We start from the raw sequence: 12,616 nt of genomic DNA, 5'->3' as shown, positions 1-12,616 counted from the left end.
CACCAGAATAGTGAGTTGACCCTGTCTTTCCTCTGTTTTCTCGTTGGCCAGCACGGAGTAGGCAGAAATTAATCTTGCAGAATAATAATGCCATTCATTCTGCCATCAAGGCGGCCATGAAAGGTCATTTCCCTTTTTAATTTTTCCCATTGTGCTGCAAAAGTCAGATGGGCATGTTATAATTTGAATAAAGAGGCAGCAAATCAGACAATCAGATCGGGCCATTTGAAAAGACATGACTTCCTGTTCAAAGCGATTAAAGCAAATTTATTTAGTTTGTGACTGTCTACCTTTTAATCTCTTTGTAAATGTTCAGATAGCTCCACATTGAAAAAGTTCTTTGTTAGTGGCTGGCTTAAGTTAAAGCAGGTGTGATTATGATCACCCACAGGTAATTTTTAATCACTCCACGCGTGCATCTGAATAGGATGTGTAATGGCCGTTCCATTACAAAAAAAAGGCGACAAGCCTTTTAATGAGGCGGGTTAACTCGGAACATGCCCACCTGCTTTGGTGATTCTATTGAAACACCTCTGTACACTTTCCCTTTTGCTGAGTAACAACAAAAGCCTTCACAATCCACATTCTGTAATTGAACATTTCTTCTCTTTTTTTTTTTTTTTTTTTTTTTTTTAGTCGCTGCCTTTCATCTCCACTGTGCACATATCAAGTGACTGTCCGTGATTGGCCCTTGTTCTCTGATTGGTTCTCTGTCTGCAGCAGCAGAGAACCATGCACGATGACTCAATATTAATCTGATAGCTGTCTCTGTTGTTCCGAGTGCAGAGTCTCTGATGTGGAACACCCAGCGAGCTGCCTTTCTCTCCCCTTGTCTTTACAAGTATGTCCTCAAGCAAATCTGCACGCTGATCTTCTGTCTCGTGTTCATTTCTTCTCATGGCACTTTTGCAATCAGCCGCTGATTTGGGAGATAGCGTGTCATGCTATTATTGTAATTTTCATGGACGAGTGGTGATAGGAATCTCGATGTCTCGCTCATCCCCCTTCGCATGCTCTCCTCGAGGCTAATTGGGAAAGGCGTGTTTCAACTAGCGAACTTTGCTAATGAACTTGTTCCCAGCCTTATCTAAGTGCTTGTGAGTGTAAACCACACCCCCTTTACAATGCCATAGGAAGATTGTGAAAGAAGTGATTCTGTGTAATTCTGAGTTAGCATTTACTCTCACAAAAACTGACAGTCATGGGGCATCAGCAAAACTTGCGACGACAAAATTCTGTGAATACCAATGGTTGAACTGCAACGTTGCTTTTTCTTTAGCTTTTCAAAAACCATTTTATCCCAAAAATAGCTTTTTTAACAATACTACATTGAAAAATGGTGGTACAGAAGATGAATGAATGAAAGTAATTGTCCTGATCATGTCAAAGTGTAGGATTTGTGAGTAGGCAAGTGTGTGTTGTGTCCTCAGTCGTGCCTATTCTCCTAAAAAAAACTGTTATGATTAAGAATTGAAATGGACTTGCATTTAGGCCACTATGGTAAAAATATGTGATTGTGTCTGGTTGCCATGTAGAAGGTGTTGCAGGACCAAAGTTTGATAGAATGGAGCAGAAGCAATGTGTTCACTTTGTCCACAAATCTTTTCGCTTGGCTGTCCCTGATGTCAGCATGGCCCACCTTGCTCAGCTCCTGCTGCCAATTGGCCATTGGCCAATGGGTCAGCCAATGGATTCTATCTGACAGCCACAAAGACAAGAATGGAAGTTCCATTGCCACCCGCTGCCTTCCTTCCATTTTCAAGACATCAAACACACACATGCTGAAAATGCCGCTTTACGCAGATGTTAAAAGCCTCATTTGTGACTCCATCCAATCCAGGGTACTCTGTAGCCAATCGGCTTTCAGCATGCCCCCACTTCTCACACACCTCCAAAAACATTTCGGGTTTAATGCACATATGTCATACGAGGAGAACAGGAGGACCAGATGGCCACGATACTTTGGCAGGTGGCTCAACAAATGTTTGTGGTTGCCCATGCAGCTATTTATGCCATGGTGAAACAAAGACACGCAAATATTTGCTAAAGGACGCTGGGACCTTTTGTTGTGATTCAAAGAGATCACTCCTATAAACTAGTGGGTGAAAACCTTAGTGCATCAATCAGTCAGATGAACTTTGAATTCCCTTAAGCCTGAGGCACCCGGCAAGATTTTAAAATTGTCGGCCGACTTCCAAACTATCCAAACAAATGATGAGAAAAAAAATCACAGGTATAGGTTTTGAACATACCGTGTGTCAGCCACACGGCAAGAGCAACATATCACACACGAAGGATTTTTATTCAAGAGCATTCCCACATCGGATGGGAAATCTTGTAATACCTCCCAAGAATAAACGACTTTAGAGTAAACACGGTATACAAAGAAGCGACAGTTTTTGGTTAGGTTTTAGCAGAAAAAAAGGCCTTGGTCAAAGGAGTGAAGACAGCGTGAGACTTTTGCAAGATTTTGGATTCCCCACTGCGCTTCCCCTCCACCTCGTCAATTTGTCTTCTGATTGGCTGCGTGTCACTGTCAGACGGCTGCATGCTTGTTTGTCCTCGGGGGACACCGCACAGTCGAAGTCATGCCAAAAAATGTCCGACATATCCGAGTTGAGGTCGGGCGTCCTTCTGAGTGGCCGAAATCAGCCTGAAGGCACCACACACGGCATGATTATCTGCCAAGATTATTTATAGAGCCATTGTTAGAATCTGGGCCGACCTTTGATTGGAAGGGGGATACGGGGCATACATTTGAGATTAATGTTTCATTAAATTAACAACATAAATGTAACTCAAGAGTTAAATAAGAGACACATTCGCAACACATATGAACGGTAAGGATGAGCTTCCATACTGCAACAAGTCAACATGTACATATGCTGGAGACCACACTGATTAATGCTAGCTGGTGTAAACTAATCTTACTACAGTTAATCTGAAAATGTACAGTCTCTTTGGGGCCTTAATGAAGTTAATATTCAAATGTAAATATGTAACCATTGACTGTTTAATTGTGAGGCTAGCAAGTACATTTCTGCTATCAACTTAAAGCAATGTGTTATTTTTGCAATTTGACTTTATGAAACTCAAAGTGAATTTGATGCACAGAATGAAGAGCAAAGCTCACACAGCAACAGTCCAGTCAGGTTGTTCATTCTAAACAAGGGACTTTCCAACTTGGCACTCAGCTCTTTTCTAAAGTCCGGGTGCAGTCTTGGGAGAGAGGGATACGCCAAAATGAGAGGAGAGAGACAAACGGAGCACCCAGATGCAGATTAGGCTGCAGAAGATGAGGGTGTAAAAGGGATTTAATGGTAGGATGGATTAGAGAAATCCTTGTAACAATGTTAAATAATTATGGTTCCAGTCGAGATCAAAGCACCATTGATTGAACCCCTCAAGCCTTCAGCATACGGAGTCTTAGAAAGCAAAGATTGGTAAACTAGTGCACAGACCACTCTGGCTGCTCCACTTAAATTGGATTGGAAATATTAGGATACAGATGAATCCTTCAGGAGGCTTTCGTAAAGCTTTTGTCACCAGAAATGTAGCTTGGGAACTGTATGAAAGGTTTGATAGTGTACTGTCTCGACAGAATCATAAGACGAGGGTGTCACAGCTGTCTCGACTGATACCTAAGCTTTTTAAGTAGACTTATAGACACACTTGACTGTTATATCAGCAAACTGGAAACTTTCTCTGCACGATGCCCCCCCTCCCACCCCTCCCCTGAATCCCCACCCTCCTCCCTATTTGCCAGCAACACCGACCGCCGTCTTGTAATCAAGAAATTTGGATGTGCATCATAGCATTTTTGTCTGGGAAGAGAAAGGTTTTTATCTTGTACCTGAAGGGGTTTATTCAAACATCTTCTGACAAGTCTGACAAAACTTGAATGGCGCAGATTTCTGATGCTTATTACGAAAGTCCATCATCAGCTTTTGTGAAACTTTGAACGATTTCAAACGAGTTATCACTGAAAGAGCTTTTTGCAAATATTCTCAACGTGTATTTGTTGTTGAAGGCATCACCTGTGCGAGCAGCAGCCGCACACACGTCCACAATGTGATTACATATAATGATGAAATATGCAAGAAGAGATTAGACAAATCACTGTACTCCTGTGCTGCATCGCCTTGATGCAAATTTAGTCACTGATCCGCAATACTAAGAGGCTTTATGGAGGAACTTCATGGTTGTTAGTTATATAATCTAAAATAGGGCAAAATGTAATCAATGTTCTTATCATCTCAGGAAGATGTCACCGCATTCAGTTTTATACAGATGTGTGGGATGTAGCCTAGTAAGAATGCCTTTAATAGGATAATTCAGTCCCAAGCATTTGTCCGCATATCATCGGAAATTATGTCCACTTAGAAGACAAAACTCACAATACTATCTTTTTACTGTGATTCCACATGAGCAAGTCTAAAGAATTCGGAGACAAAATGTGGGTTGTCACTAAATATAAAGCCGAGCTAAAACGCGGCTGGTGGTGCAGTTTCTGCCCCGCGGCCCTGTCACCAAGTGCGTCTTTCTTTAGCGCTTTGAATGTGGTTGCTCGGCAATACGTACCCTTGCAGGCACTCTGGGCTGCACACATTCGAGATGTAGCATTGGCACAGGTTGAATATTTGATGTGTTTATTTAGTATTAAAATGGAGACAATGCAAACTGAGAGCGGGTAAATAATACTTGATTGCTTCACTGGAACTTACTTGCTTTTTGAAATATTCTTTTTTTGGAGGAGGGACTTTAAAAAGAAGTCTGTGTATTCTTTTCTTTTTTTATGTGTGACTTTTGTTCTGTTCAGATATTGACTTAATACTGCTTTGCTTGTATCTAGTCATAATTTTCTATTCAGACATTCCAATTCAGTAAAACCCCCAAACTCCATTCCCCTCGAGATCATTTTGACGGCCATGCCGATGGAATATATCAGCTGGTGCCCTTTGGTGTGAAGGCCTCTCATTAGTGATGCACAACATTACCTACTGGTCAATCCTCTTCTTTTTTCTATTCAAGAATGGAAGAGGCGGAAACATCTTGTCAAAGAGAATTAAAATACATAGTAATTGTATATGATAACAATAATCAAAAGTTCATAAAAAAAAAATGCATGTTCCTCCCTGATTGCGCCAGTGTTGCACTATTCAATTATGCAGTTTTCATTGGCATATTAATCATCTTTTCAACAAACAAGCCACTGTTAATTAAAGCAAAGCATGGATAAAGACGTGTTGCCGGATCATCACTCCGTTTATCACCACGTACAGACCCAGCAGTTAAGTAAATTCAGGCTGTGGGATGAATTTCAATCGTTCTTTCCGTGTGTGCGCGTGTGGTTAACCATTTGTTTCTTGTCACGTTAGACTGTGACGTTTCACACCGGTTGGTTGGTGTGTGAGTGAGTGTCAAAAGCATGTAAGAGTGCACACCAAGAATTCATGATGAAGTCTGTAATCTCCTTTTTTTTTTTTTTCTGTATATCTCAAATGTTAATAATTTGAAAATAGCGTCATTCAGACTGTTCAGTCTGTAGTTGAATGGATTTAGATTTGAGTGGGTAAAGGAAGCTGGCAGAACCATATGACATCTCTGTACACAGAGCTCCTATCTTTCTTTTCCCCATGTCTCCTTCAGTGACTTTTTTTCCTGTTGCCTCCGTGCTCATTGATGGAAGGGGATGGAGATTATTCAGGATCTGGGCTTCTCTAATCATAACTCCCTTCCTGTACTGTCATTCAGCACAAGTGAGAAAATGTCTTGGTGACGAGAGCAGTCAGACAACCATGCAAGTATTTAAGTTTTTCGGGTAGAAGAGGAAAAAAACGGCAAGCCATCTGTAAAAGCATGTCGCTTGTCCTCGTCTTACACTGCGAACCAACATTATCAGCTTGAGCCGTTCACCCACTTGCTGAAGTAGAGGACCGGTAGCCCCTTAACTTAAACATAAGATCTTTGTGGTTTGAAGCACTTGGCTGCTCTGCATCCAGTGTGGATCTGAAAAGCAAATATCATTCGAGTGTTGCTGTTGCCCATCAGAAAAATCACAGCTTGCGGAAAAGTTACTGCTGTACTCATTTGAAATCAAATGCACTCAAACAGGCTGTTGCGCAGGATCGACCCCTGCTCCCCAGTCACCCTTTCACAGATAAAGAGGTGGCAAACTGAGAACAGAGGAGAAGAGAAAGAAAGAGAGTGAGCAAGGGAGAGATGGAGATGGAGGAAAGAAAGCGAGGGACGGTGCAGAAAAGTCAAAAACCTCCACATGACAATGCCAGAGAAAAATCAGAACATTTTCCACCGAAAGATGGGCCATTTCCAAATCCTTGTGCCCTATCAGACAAATTAAAGTAAATCAAGCATGAAATGAAGCAGAAGAGCCCGGAGATAAGGCTCCTTTAAGTCGTTTACAGATTAGGACAGAGAGAGAGAGGTGCATCTGGTCTCTGGCAGTGAAGGAGGCTAGTTTCTCATTTCACAATAGCAGCCTGTGTATAGGATTACTCTCCCCTGTCACTGACATGAGGAGCAGTGAGGGGAAAGATGTCCACAAAATGTGTCTAAATATGTCCCGGTGGAAAGGTTTTGGAGCACAAACCTCTCAGTGCTGGCCTGATGTGACATCTGATAAGTAAACATGTTGGGAGTTTGACCCTGTGTAACATCATTGACTTGTTTGTTATGTTTTCCGCCACCTCACCTTTCTTTTGCTCGAGTGGCTTCATTGTCATGTGGCTTCAAATTCAAATGAACTACACACTGGTTGAGCAGCGTCATGTGATCGTATGGCTGACAAAGATCAGGCTTTTATATATAGATATACATACATACACACATACATACATACATACATACACACACACGCATATGGTAGATGCTGGATGGCTCAGTAAACGGCAATGCTCAATTTGTTGCTCATTTCCTATTTAATATCAACAGATTAACTGCTGCTTTATTTCAGTCCTCCCAAATAATCAAAACCTAATTATGAAGCCAGTTGCTCATGAGTGAATTTTTACAGTATACAAACACACAATGGCAAACGCACTCACCCATTGCTGCGTGCACACCAAACTGGGACAAGCAGGGACTAAAAGGCTCTTTTTCTTTCTCAGGCACACATTTGCACCCACACAAGGCGAGGGTGCGCCGCTCTTTGAGCTCTAGCTGGATTTTGTTTCACTTCTTTCGTGTATCTTTTCTAGGAGCGATGAGAGGTTGGCTTGACTACGGCGCTCGGCTCGCTCCGAGAGAGAGGGGAGCTGGCCTGTCATGGGGTAACTGCTCTCTAAAGCTGCGACCTTGACCTTCCAAGCCCAAGTCTTAGGTTTAGCTTCTTTATCACAGTATCTCCAGGCATTTAAAAATACTCCTGAAACTCAATGATTTAACCCGCTTTTACGCTGTTCACATCAAAACTGGATGAAAAAAAAAAAAGCTTAATCCATCTTATCTGTTGGCTGTCAAACTGCTGCTGCTAAAACCTACTCACAAAAGACAACTAGGTCACCCAGGAAAAAAAAAAAAAAAACACTGAATTTGCCATTACCCAGGGGAAGTTGCAGACTGGTAATTGACTTGGGAGGAGATTGAAGCCCACTTCAGAATTAACTAAACAATGTCACTGTGCAATGTTAGGTTCAATCTGAAAAAATAAAATTATTGTACGTTTAGGTGGGTGGCATTTGGGTCCTTGAAGACGAATGCTATGGACTCCAAATTTAGAATCTAATATCCCAGTGTAGGTACCACATCTTAGGACCCTGAGCCGATCTGATGGTACCTACACCGGAACACCACACTACATGGTGGAAACAGTGCTTTTAAGTTCAACCATTTGCCATGCAGTGTTTTAAATATTTTATTTCTGAAAATACTGAACAAAGTGGATGGCAACTTCTTCTTGCCCCTTAAAATTCATGCCAAGTTAGCAAGCCCATCCATTTCTCAATCATGCTGACATTCACAAGTAGAGTAATGACCTTTTGATGGGTTGGAAATTTTGAGTAGAACATTTAAAAGAATTGGATTGCAGCAGGGGCGGTGTGTGTCCTCTAGATGTTGGCGGCGATATGGGATATATCTTTGTGTGAGGACAATCATTCTTTAAGTTTTTCTGTCTCCCTTTACATGCAATCACTCAACATTGCTGTGCTTCTCCAACGATGGATGTCTTGCAGATTGTTGTCAGCAGTCTGGATGTTCACTTTGCCAGGTTTTTGATGGAAGCAGCTACTTGGCAGCTGGGTCTAATTCATCTGTTCAATGACAACCAAAGTTTCAGTTCAGTGAAGATTCGCCATTTGAATATTTGAAACTCATTCTTAGCCTGTCTTTGGATTACTTAGTGTACTTAATTTGTAGTCTCAAAAGAATTGATTTGGTGTTGCATTCAGATGAATGATGCCAAGAGAAAAAGTTACTTAAAAAGCATCTTCAGTTGCCTCACTACTTATTTCCAGTCTGCCAAGAAAATATTTATTTGTAGTAATGTGTGGCCCGTGCCCAGACAAAAGAAATGTGTGAGCTGTTTGCTTAGGTTTTAATATACAATATATGTACAGTAACCATTACGCTTCAAAATCTGACATTACTGTCTGTATTCTCACACAGTTGGGTTGCTGACGACCAAACGAAACAGTTCCAGTCGATAAAAAAAAAAATGAATCTTTGCCTTCAGCTCTTCCACCATACCTGTTTTGATTGATGGGAATGTGACGGCACAATCAGCACAGGAAATAGTTTACTGTGTTGACAGTTCAGATGTCACAGTGTCATAAATAGGACAAATAGGTAATGTTTGATATTCTCAATTGTATGGTTATTTTATGATCAATATAAATAGTGATCCACCCCAATCTGCAAAACAATTGTTTTGTTTGTCTATGCCTATTTAAGGCGTGTACGTCGCGTAAAAAACAAGTCTGACCCTAAGTGAGCACATCTTTGCTTTTTCTTTACACACATGTTGAACAGAATCATGTTGCTGCCTGGGAACAATCGATCAGCTCCTTCTTCCTGCTGTTCAAAAGGAACGGAGACAGGAGCAGTACCCTTTAGGCTTTTTGGGGATAATAGAGGTGGGTGCCGAGAGTGAGCAGGAGGATGAGATGTACTGTGTGCTGGATGAGAGGTGTTTTAAAGCAAGTACCTCTCACAAAAGATAATAGTGGGAGCTGTGGGTTATAAATGTTGCATTTTGCTCAGTGAGACCTGATAATAGTAGTTTGGGTAAGGGGAAGCAGAAAGTTCATCGCTCTCTTATCAAAGCACTGTGACATTTCTCCTTCAGCTGTAAAATTTCATATCTCATAGGCCTATCTGCTATAAAGATGTGACACCTCTTGTTGAACTGATACAGTGCATTCTATTTCACCCCATATGCCTCTCCTGTGGTATATTAATTTATAGCCCATTTGCTGTCTCGACTGCGCTGCCTATCAGCGAGGATGACTGTGATTCAGTAGAAACATCGCAAATGCCCCATGCGAGTTGAACTTTGAACAGCAGCCATTTATTAGCTTTAATTCAAAGCTACGGCTTGATATCGAGTGTCTGTCTTTGATTCATGATTACATCTGCCCTTTCCCATAAGCTAACCAAGACCATCTACCATGTACTTGGCAAACCTTTTGTCATTTTCAAGTCATTTTCCCACCTTCAAGTTGGTTCTTTGAACTAGTGAGACAAATTAAAATGAATAAATTAAAGTTTATATGGAAATATTTAAAGCGCTTCCACTGCTATAAAAAAAAAACTGTTCTGCAGGAGCAATTTGATTAAGTAATTTGTCTTCTCAAATTATTAGCTGGGCCATAGCTCAAGGTGAGAAATTAAATTTCAAGAATTCATTGCTATATCTAACATGGAATAAAGGAAGCACCATACATAAATGTGAATATAGCGGGCTTAATTCGATAGCTTTACTCAGTATCGTTCCATTGAAGAAAAAAGAACTTGATTACCAACAAACAAAAACAGATCTAAACTGGCAGTGCTGAATGTAGATGGTGGTTAAATGGTTTCATGGCCTTCATGGATAAATAGTCTACAACAATTTCTTCTTTAAAACATACCAGGCTGGCACTCTGCCACCAAGAAACCTATTTGCATTCATTCATATGCTACTGAAGTGAAAGAGGAGCCATCCTATTCTTCAGCACAATAACCAAAAAACAAAATGGACACCCAAAAACAAACAGATGCCACCATGGACCATCTTGAGTGCTATCTGAGGAGGATCTCTTCACACAAAGGGACATTCATTGGTCTGCCAAGTATCTGTGGAGTGCAGGAACAGACCCTAGAGTCTAGCGACAGATGATGATCTTATCGAGGGAGGTCCAGTGGGGTGTGTATGTGGGGGACGGGTGACTGCTAGGTGCAGTTGGGAGGAGTAGAGGGTGAAGGTGGCAGGGACGTGCGAACTGCAGGGTGGAGTAAAGCCTCGTTATTGTATGTTAGTTGGTGAAATATTTGGCATTTGGAAATAGGAGAAATAGTGATTTGTGATTTTGCTTCATTTACCGTAAATTTCGGACTATAAGCCGTGACTTTTTTCTCAAATTTTGAACCCTATTGATTGGAGAGTGAGTCCAGATTATTCAATCTGTTTTGTTTCAATTTTAGAAACTGAAAAAAGTGAACATGGATCATACAGATATATAGTTCATGAAGGCAACTCATTATTCATCCTTGGGTGTTTTTTTTGGGGGCGGAGAGGGGTGGGGGGGGGGGGGGGGGTCCATGAGTACCTGCAAACAGATGTGACCAGCCATCTGTGCACAAGGTCCTCCGGCATTTGTTGTGAGATGCACACAACTGGAACCCAAACATGGTAAACCACAAACCACACAAAATGCCCCTTAAACACCCACCTCACCCTCCCCATGAGCAGAAATCCACTCAAAAAATGGACAGGAAAGACCAAAGAAAGGAAAAAGAATAACTGGCTGGAGGTTGGTTGAGCTATGTGTCAAGTAGCGCTAAACAGCAACTTGCATCCAAGCGGTTAAAGGCCGCGGGTTTTATCTGAGGACAAACAGAATGCATCAAGCGGTGGCTGTTGATCTCAGTGATGATGACCAGCTGTGCACCAGTGTTTAATTATTTCTCCATAATGAGCTTAACCACCTTCCACTGCAGCAGCAGGGACACAAGAGGAGGAATGAAGAAGTAACTTAAAAATTGCGTAAAATAGATGCACGCACACATATTTGCAGATATAAAGACGAACTGAATGCCAGACTGTAGCAAATTAGCATTATGTGTGGCATTTAGGTTTTCCCTATTATACCAGTGATCACAATTGATGAATCAGCACTGTTGACGAAGAATGCGATTTGATGTTCAGATTATTGTCAAGCATGTAAGAAGCATAAAAGCTTTCAATAGCATCACACCAGGCACATACAATAGTGTGCTGTAGATACGCATCTGGTATTTAAAAAGTACTGAAGGCCTGAATAGTCCATTGTGGCCCAGGACCGTTGCAAAGTTCACACGACATCAGATCATTGACAACGCTACATTAGTGGGCATTTCCATTACATTTAATTTATAGCAGTGATTCAATTGCAGAGTTAATGTGTATATGTGATCATATCCAAGATAATCCTTCTTGTGCTGTTTTTAGACCCATTCTCCTGGTGTGTAACTTTCTGACTTCCTGTTCCTGCCGGCCGTCTGTCCAGGGGCAGGACGACAAAAGCCTTTAGTTCATCATTTAAACAGTGTAGTGAGCGTGGCTGGCATATGGAATTATTTCTTTGATTGCCTGTGGGTCGGTTGCATTCTCGAGCTATAATTTAATTTCAGTAGTGAATCATTCAGGACAAACTACAATGCTAGAAATCACACAGTATTGATATTGGTTAATTCTAACAAAAGATCAGAAAGTAAAGGAGAGCACAGTTGTTTCATGACTGTTACATTTTAATTGTCTAAAGTTGTGGGGATATATAAACTTAATCAAGGCTTGGGCATTTCTTGGACCTTGCCACAGTGCGTAGTTTCATGTGTGAGTCTGCCAGGAGAAGGCCACAGTTTTGAGCTGCATTCACTCTTTGTCCAGTATACAAACAAACGTGCCCCCGCAGAGAAACATCCGCCTCAGTACACTGTGCAGCGGCCTGACTTGGAGTTCATCATAACTATTTGATTAAACACCATTCCTAAAATGTACACTCAATCTAAGAGATAAGATAGCTGGGGGTGTCAGGGAGGTGAGCACCGGTAGTACTAACAGTGCTATCCGGTTTCACTGTTAATTAAGTGGAGCGCTGTGAAAAGCTAACGAGGGCCCTGCCTTCCTGGAATTACAAAAATAGTCTTGCCACTATCCAGCCTGCTGTCTGCAATGTCTCACAGGGATTGTCTCAACAGAAGACACCTTTCAAGTAACGTTACTGCACAATGCATCTGAGGCGCACCATCAGATGGCTGCTTGCTTGATTTGTTTATCTATTTTGAAACTGCTTAGCTTTAACCTTTAAATGTTTATACTGCAGGGCTTGGAGATGATCACATGATGGCAAATGTAGGTTTGACTGAACGTCACTGTGATTTGCTGTGCAAGTCCTGGACTAAATTGAGCTGTGTGCTT

The 12,616-nt window shown here is 41.5% G+C and overlaps 1 protein-coding gene across 1 annotated transcript in view; it reads left to right on the top strand.

The window, feature by feature from the left end:
* The window catches only part of zfpm2a (zinc finger protein, FOG family member 2a), a 102,422-nt gene that overhangs the window by 38,435 nt on the left and 51,371 nt on the right, over positions 1-12,616 (top strand). The gene's annotated exons all lie outside the window — the stretch shown is intronic.

Source organism: Syngnathus scovelli, chromosome 9, assembly GCF_024217435.2.
Source record: "Syngnathus scovelli strain Florida chromosome 9, RoL_Ssco_1.2, whole genome shotgun sequence".
NCBI classification, from domain to species: domain Eukaryota; kingdom Metazoa; phylum Chordata; class Actinopteri; order Syngnathiformes; family Syngnathidae; genus Syngnathus; species Syngnathus scovelli.
This window is presented reverse-complemented; position numbering and strand designations above follow the sequence as displayed.